Consider the following 8,715-nt stretch of genomic DNA (forward strand, 5'->3'; position numbering starts at 1 on the left):
TACTCCAAAGCCAGAAGCAGTCTTTCCCAGTCTCCCTTGCAGCTGGGGAGCTGGCATCATCCAGGCCCTGCAACCAAAGGCACCAGGGAGGATTTTCATGTGGAAGAGACCAATGCGAGGAGACACACGTCACCCAGAACCCATTCAGGAGGGCGGTAGCAAGGATGGTGCTGGAGGCATCTGGCTTTAGGGACAACAGTGGCAGAGGTGCTGGAGTACTTGCCAAAGTAAGTTTCAGTTGTCTACTGCTATGTAACAAACCAACCTCAAAACTTAGTAGCTTAAAACAACAACAATTTCTTATTGCTCACAACTCTATGGGTTGACTGGACTCAGCTAGACAGTTCTGCTGCTGCATATGATGTTGACTGGGGCCAGCTGGAAGCTTGGCTAAGGCTGGAACTAGGAAGCAGGTCCTAGGCAAGCACCTTGAAAACAGCACCATATTTTCGGCCTTGGTTCCTCCATGACTCTATTTTAATGTCCATCACCACCACTATCTGTCCCCCCACAGGTCTGGCCTGACTCCTGCCCTTTTCCCCACTCATACCACCAACCCCTGGAAACCTTGTCAATCTCCAGCCTAACCCTGAACAGTAGCCACCACACAGGATTTGGGGAAACCAAGAAAAACAAAGTAAGCCGTGTGTCTCAAATCACATGAATAAAGGAGGGAGGGCCAGTCCAGAAAGGCAGAGCAGAGGGTGGGTGTGTAAACGGTGACCCTTCCTCAAGCCCTTTGCCTTCTCTGGTCCTAACTCCCTCCCCTAGGAATGGGAGCTCTGAGCAAGATGCCTTCTAACATTATCCCCTGCGGGCGCTGCCCTTCTTGCGTCTAGACCTCCCCAGCTCTCCGAGGAGCCATGCACTCAGCTTCAGTCAGGAGACCTCTTCTGAGCCCTGAGTCCATGCCAAGCATGCTGGGCCATCGACGTCAGCAGCAGAGGAGGTGACCTCGGCCCAGCTGACTGTCCCACGGCATCCCAGACATCAGAGCAGGACAGCCCAGGACCTCCTGGCTCTGGTGAGGCAAACTGACCTGGTCATGGCTGAGTGTATGTGCCTGTGTGTGTCAGCATCCTGGTCCCCACCCGACCCTGGGGGGCTGTGGCGGACTGCCTCGCTGACCACAACCCACTGTGTCAGCGACAAGTAAACAGGATGAGTTGATTGCTGCCTCCATAAGCAGATGCCAGTCACCATCTAAACAGGAAAGAAAACAACCCATGGGGAGGGGAGCCCCCGCTACTCTCTGCGATGTAGGAGAGGGGAGGAGGAGACAAACAGAGAAAAACAGAGATGGACGAGACAGAGAAGCAGTGAAGGAGACAAAAAAGAAAGCCAGAGCCGGCGACTCAGGCAATACTGAAACCAAGGCCATGGGCTGCCGTGTTTCCACCAGCTGCTCTGTGCCCCCACAGGTGCCCCTGCTTGCCAAGCTCCCTTGCCTCGAGCCAGCCCCCAAACATCAGACCTCCTGCCCCTCTGCCACTGGAGGTCTCCCCACCCTCCTGCAGGCCCTGCTCAGGCTACAGCTTGTCCTAGAAATCCTCAAGGATAAACCACCCCCAGGGTTCCCTTCCTTTTGCACAGAAAAGTTGCAAAGTGTGTCTCCAGCCAGATATATTCCCAGAGGCTCATCTTCTCCTTTTGTGCCACTACTGAGTCTATTAACGTTGTAGGATATATGATTTGTCCCACTTTCAAATAGGGACACTGAGCCCTTTGTTGGTCCGTCCGAGGCCACCAGCAAGTGAGGAACAAATTTAGTCTCCTGCATCTTAGCCTTTCAACTCCCATCCTCTTTCCTGGTCCACTGATCGCTGATCTTTCTTGGCCTGCCTCCACAGGTCTTCGTGGCAATATGTCTTGATAGCAGCACCAAAGGCCAGTGACTCAGGTAGGGGGAGGCTGGGGCTGCCAACTTCCTGGGCGGAGCATTTACCCACTAAACAGACCGTCCTCTGAGTCACTGGGAGGATTGGGAGATCCTGGAGGTTGGGAGAGGCTGACTCATCCTTGTCTTTATTTCAGCTGAGGAGGAAAAGGCCTTACACGTGGGAGATTGGCCAGTTCGTCGTTGTTTCCCCACAGACTTGAAAACTGGAATTGAGCCATGTAGGCAAATGGAGTAGGCCTCAAGAAGATCCTTGTGACAACCCTAGAAGACATGAGCCAGGGAGAGAAAGGAGAGTCCAGGGTCCTTTCCAAACGCTGTGGGCAGGAGCGAAGATCAAGATACACGAAACTCAATATTCAAATTCAGACTCAGAAAAAGTACGTTTGAAGGATGTTGTTTGCCTTGCACAATAATCTTTCATTAGAAACAGCATTTCATTCTCGGCAATTTCCGGGGTTTGCTTATAGATCTGTCACTAGTTAAGAGAGAAGACACCCCAGAGTTCATAGCTCTAGGAACATCTGCCCCAGAGAATGGCAGCTGTGGTCACCTACAAGTTGCAGATCAGCCCTAGTGCCCTTAGTTCCTTCACCCTAGTTGAGAGCGTCTCAAACCTTTAGAAATCACCTGGAGAGCTTGTGAAAAACACAGATGGCTGGGCCCCACCCCGAGTTTCTGATTCAATAGGTTTGGAATGGGGCCTGATCATTTGCATTTCTAACAAGTTCCCAAGTGATGCTCTTGCTGCTGGTCCAGGAAGCTCACGCTGGGAATCACTGATGGAGTTAGACACACCTGCCTGCGCCCTCTGCCCACACCCCAGAGGACTTGGCTAGAGAGCGCTGCTGGGGAGCACTCCATCTTTATGCCCTTTATATCCCGGACGATAGGGCTCCACAGGACACTCTGCATTGCCTGGTGCACACGCTGCACATGCTGTGGGTGTTGCCTTTCCCACTGTCTGCTATGACTTGTTCACCCCTTCTCTGTCCTCAAACCTCCAACACCTCCTCATGTGCCCAGCCCAGCTGGTGAGGAAAACAGCTGCCATCTTCTTCATTGCTTCTCAATTCATTGAGGAAACAGATGCCATCATCTTCCCAACACCAAATCTTGAGAACCGCCTGCCTGGGGCCCACTCTCTCTGCCCATCCTCTCAGAGATGGAGGAGGTGTCCTGCTCCCACCCAAGGCCATTCACACCACTTATGTCCCTCCTCCTTAAGTTCTCCCTTGTCTTCTTTGTCTTCCCTCACTCCCTTTCTTATGGGAATAGTGGACCATTCCCACAAGCATACAAACATCTTCTAGCATCTCTTATCTTTTTTTTTAAAGGGCTACCCCAGACCTCCTTACCCGCCTCCAGCTACCACCCCATTGCTCACCTCCCATTCACAGCAAACCTTCTTCAAAGTATTGTAGCTAGTTCCCATCACCACTTTCTCCCTTCCCAACCCACTGGAGTCTGCCTTCCTTCCTTAGCATGCTGCTGAAACCCCAACAACTCCCTCATTGCCAAATCCAGGGGTCCTCACCTCAGTCTCTCAGAAACATTCAAGACCACTGACCACCTCCTGCCGGGAAGGCTTTCTGCTCTTGGCTTCTCCTGGTTTTCCTCCTACCTCACTGGACGCACCCTCTCTGAATGTTGGAGGGCCCTAGTCTTGGAACTGACTACCTCCCCTTTCCTACATTCTCTCTAGCCCCTTGGCTCCAACACGGTGCCTGCTAAATCCACATCCACAAGCCCATGACCACTCCCCTGCGCTTGGATTTTTGTCCAACTCCCTTTGAGCATCTCAAATCTCAACATGCCCAAAATAAAACTCTTGATTCCCTTGCCCAGTTTGAGTTTGTGTTAAAATATGCATAACATAAAATTTACCATTTTAACCATTTTTAAGTGTACAATTCAGTGGCATTAAGTACAGTGTTGTGCAACCATCGCCACTATGCATTTCCAGAAGTTTCTCATCATCGCAAACTGAAACTCTGTACCCATTCAATAAAAACACCCTCTTCCCCCAGCCCTCCCGCCCTCAGCCGCTGGTAACCACAATTCTTCTTTCCGTCTCTCTGAATTTAGCTATTGTGGGGACCTCATATTAGTGGAATCGTGCAGTGTTTGTCTTTTTGTGTCTGCCTGCCCAAATTTTTCCTCCTTCAAGTTCCACCATCCCCCAATTGCCCAAGAATACTCCCTCGCAATTAAAATGAGTTTCTGAGCTGTTCTTCCATTTTATTTTTTCAGATATTTGTTTTGTCATTTAAAAGTTTTAAATATAGAAACTAAAATAAAATAGCCAAGAAAGACATAACACCATGCTTCTACCTCTCAGATTTAATCATTGTTAACATTTTATCAGTTGCTTTGCAATTTTTAAATACGAGAAATAAAACATTACAATTCAAATTGTAATCCCCTTTTAATTCCCACCACCAGAGGCAACAATAGGTAAATTAAATATGCATCATCTAGCCAATTTTTATAGTGTACACCTATACTATATTTCATCTAATCAAAGACACCATCATTTGTAAGATGTGCTGTTATTTAAAGCCCCACTTAAAAAGAAAAACACTGCCCGTTAAACTATGACGCAATACTTTGGAATCTTATATTTTCTTTAATACTTATTAAAATAACTCTTTTAGACTTATTTAGATATATATTTTTTATCATATGATATTTCATTAGATGTAAAATGCCATTTATTTTAAGATGCATTCTGACTCAGATTTTTAAAAATGTGTCTTAGGATCAATGAATTATGACATCACTCATGCACACAGAAGAAGGAAATTTCAAACAAAAGAAAATTGTTTAAGTATTCCTAAATCTTCACATCTAAAGTTCAACTCTTCTGCATCACTTTTTTTTTTAATTAATAGACTTAAAAAATAAAGCTTTAGATTTACAGAAAAAACTGAGCAAAAAGTGCAGAAAGTTCTCATGGACCCCCTCACCCTCCCTCCCAATTTTCTTAATTTTTAATATCTTGCATTATTGTGGTGCGTTTGTTATAATTGATCAGCCAATATGGATACATTATTATTAACTAAAGCCCATAGTTTACATTAGGGTTCACTCTTGGTGTTGTACATTCTATGGGTTTGACAAATGTATAATGACTTGTATCCAACGTTGTAATATCATACAGATTAATAGTCTCACTACCCTAAAAATTCTCCATGCTCCTCCATTCACCCCTCTCTCCCCCCAAGCCCTTGACAAGCACTGATCTTTTCACTGTCTCCATACTTTTGCCTTTCCCAGAGTATCATAGAGTTGGAATCATACAGTTTATATAGCCTTTTCAGATTGGCTTCTTCCACTTACCCTTAAATGGTTAATTAATCCTCAAATAGTCTTGAAACATCAAGGGATGCCAGTGTGTGGTCATACCACTAAGTCCCTGTACTTTTTGGTGAGCTTATTCTACTTTTTAATAATTTTTAAAATTATTTTCCTTACTAGAATGCAAATGCCCTAAGATATTTAGAGGTTATCCTGTATCCTCACGCAGATAAGGAGAGGAAATTTGAGGTAAAGGAGAGAAAGGTCAGATGTGTTCATCTAATCCAGTTTTTCTTGATTAAGCAGGTGGAAAAGTCACTTGCTAAAAGGAGAGAGAGGGCTGGAGGAAATGGTTCTGGACATTTGACAAGACAACAACCAATGCGTTGGATGTATATGTGTGTGTGTGTAATGAAGAGCATTTGCTTCCATGTCAAAGAGAGTGAGATTGTAAAATACCCTGAAGATGCCTGCCTTTTTTTAAGGTATAAATTATATACAGTAATGATCACTCTTTAGTGTACAGTTCTGCAAGTTTTGAAAAGCTCATCCTATTGTGTTACCACCACTGCAATCAATATATAAAACAGTTGCATTATCCCAACATATTCCCCCATGCCCTGCGGTGGTCAACCCCTCCGCCCTTCCCCAGCCTCTGGAAGCCACTGGTTTTCTGTCCCTACAGTTTTGCCTCTTCTGGAAAAAATGGAATCGTACAGCTTGTAGCCTTTTGAGTCTGGCTTCTTTCAATTAGCATAATGCATTTCACAATCATCCATGTTGTTGTGTATACTAATAGTTCGTTCCTTTTTTATTGCTGAGTAGTATTCTATTACATGGGTATACCACAATTTATCCATTCACTAGTTGAGGGACATTTGGATTGTTTCTTGTCTGGTAGATTATGACTAACACTGTTATAAACATTTGCATACAGATTTATGTGTGAATGTAAGTTTTTATTTCAGTTGGGTAAATGCATAGAAGTTGGATTGCTGGGTGATATGGTAGGTATGTATTGACATCTCTTTGTAGTTTTAATTTGTATTTCCACGATGACTAATGACATTGCACATCTTTTCATGTGTTTTTTTTGTCATCTGTATATCTTCTTTTGTGAAGTGTCTGTTCAAATCCTTTGCCCATTTTTATTCGGTTGTTTTCTTATCATTGAATTGAGAGTTCTTTTTATAGTCCAGTTTTAAAACAGAAAAGCCTTACGATGATTCTATCATGTGTTTCCTTTAAGCCATATTTTTCTCTCTATGGTTTCACCAGATATTTTACAATAAAGGTAGTCATAGTCTTTCTGATGGCAGCAAATACTCTGGCCTTGAGATTACTTTTATCTCAACCCCCTAAAGCATTTGGTAGCAGTGGTTTTATTTTCCATTTCAGAAGCTCCTGAGAATTGGGCAAGTGGCAGAGCCATAAAAAGTGAGTGTGTCTGGCACTGGGAAGTGAATACAATTAAAAAGCATATTTACATTTTTTTTTCTCTTCATCTATTTTCTACATCTCAGCCCTTTCATCTGAGTTCATTTTCCTTTTATCTAAAGTACTAACTGAATATTATTTAGTGAAGTTCTGCTGGGGATAAACTCATAATTCAGATGTTCCATTTTATGGAAATGCCTTTATTTCTCCTTTCTTAAAAGACGTTTTAGCTTGGTATAGAATTCTATGGATTTTTTCCCCAAAACATTGAAAATATCAATCCAGTTACTTCCACTGCCATCTAACGAGAAGTAATCTTCTTTTCCCCCCTTCTGGCTGCTCTTCAGCTTTTTCTCTATCTTTGGTCCTCTATAGTTTCGCTATGATGTAACAAGATACAGACTTCTTTTTATGCAGACTGTTTGGGATTGAGCTTCTTGAATCTGTGGATTGGTATCTTTCAATAGTTTCAGCAATTTTTCAGCTATTTTCTCTTCAAATATTGCCTCTGTCTCCATCTTGTCTCTCACTTCTAGAACTTTGATTAAATATATATTAGAACTTCTCACTATGTTCTCTCAATCTCTGGCCTTCTTATCTGTATTTTCCTTCTTTTTGTCTCTTAAGTTTGTTATCTCACTGTTCAAATAAATGCCCATAAAATGCATCAAGACTAATGTACTGGGTGGATTGGTCACTCGTGTCTCCTGTACATCTGTTCTAGATGGCTTTTAGTTAATCCTCCATTGGCCCAGCCAGCATCCATCCATTATTTTATGCAACCACAATAACATCTTTGGGGAAAATATCATTCTCAGAACTAGCTTTCTAATTTAAAATTAGGGTGACCCAGTTTACTTGGGACAATCCCTGCTATCCTTACGTAAGTATCCACAACTCCCTCTTTCACTCTAAGTAGTCTTTTTTTTTAAAGATTTTATTTTTTTTCCTTTTTCTCCCCATAGCCCCCCCAGTACATAGTTGTATATTCTTCGTTGTGGGTCCTTCTAGTTGTGGCATGTGGGACACTGCCTCAGCATGGTTTGATGAGCAGTGCCATGTCCACGCCCAGGATTCGAACCAACAGAAACACTGGGCCGCCTGCAGCAGAGCACACGAACTTAACCACTTGGCCACGGGGCCAGCCCCCAACTCTAAGTATTCTTTTTCAGAAATTAAACTGTATGAATACCTTATTCATATTAAATACCATGGCATCTTTTCATTAGCAAGAGCTACATAGAGCATCACAGTGATTTGCTTCTCTTGGTAACCTGTGCTTAAAATATTAATTTCTTCAGTGCTTTGAGAATTGACAGTACAATTTTGAGGTTTTTAAAGAACGTGTGATTTTGTCATCATTCCCTGTTTGCCTAAACTCATAGTTTCCTTTTTTCCCCAATTGAATCATACCACTAGAAATTAAACAGCTTCTGTTCAAAGTCAGCAAAAAGCTTCTGGGAAACTGATTTTCAGAGCTTTAGCAAAGTTTTCACATGACACATCAGTCAAACCGGCCTCTCTTTGTATAGAAATGTCTTTCATCCAATTTGAGGGGTTTGGGAATTTCTACTACCTTTTGTTGCATTGCTTGGTGAATGACAGGCAAGCTTTTTGGCCACAATACAGTTTCATCAACTTACAGGTAGCTTTATTTTATTTCATAAAATCCCTAGTTGTTGCCTTGCAAGAAACAACAGAATTACAGTGATTCCTTCAACATCGCACAGGTGTTTTGCCCTACTAGTCTCTTTCCGTACATGGAATGTACCTAACTTTTCATTTCCATGCTAAATCCATGTAACATTGATAATAAATATGAAATGCTCATTAACTTCAACACATGATGTGCCAACATGCACATCACTCAAATGTAACGGTGACAATATGAACAACTATGACCAAGTTCATCCACGCTCAGGCAATGACAACTTCACCATGACCTCCACCTGGCCAAAAGCAATCATAAGGTATCCTCAATTGTGAACTGTATCCCAATAACAGAAAGTGCTAAAATGTGAAAAAAATGTGCATCTTAGCATTGATGAAATACAGTAAAGTAAAATTTGATAGCATTATAA

The 8,715-nt window shown here is 42.9% G+C and overlaps 1 long non-coding RNA gene across 1 annotated transcript; it reads left to right on the plus strand.

Annotated features, from left to right (window-relative positions):
• Positions 1-771: 771 nt before the first annotated feature.
• On the plus strand, positions 772-3,737 carry LOC138920216 (uncharacterized). The gene is made up of 3 exons (XR_011431029.1): positions 772-1,024; positions 1,851-1,900; positions 2,035-3,737. It is a non-coding gene; the product is annotated as an uncharacterized lncRNA (long non-coding RNA).
• Positions 3,738-8,715: the final 4,978 nt, after the last annotated feature.

Source organism: Equus caballus, chromosome 22 (genome assembly GCF_041296265.1).
Source record: "Equus caballus isolate H_3958 breed thoroughbred chromosome 22, TB-T2T, whole genome shotgun sequence".
NCBI lineage: Eukaryota > Metazoa > Chordata > Mammalia > Perissodactyla > Equidae > Equus > Equus caballus.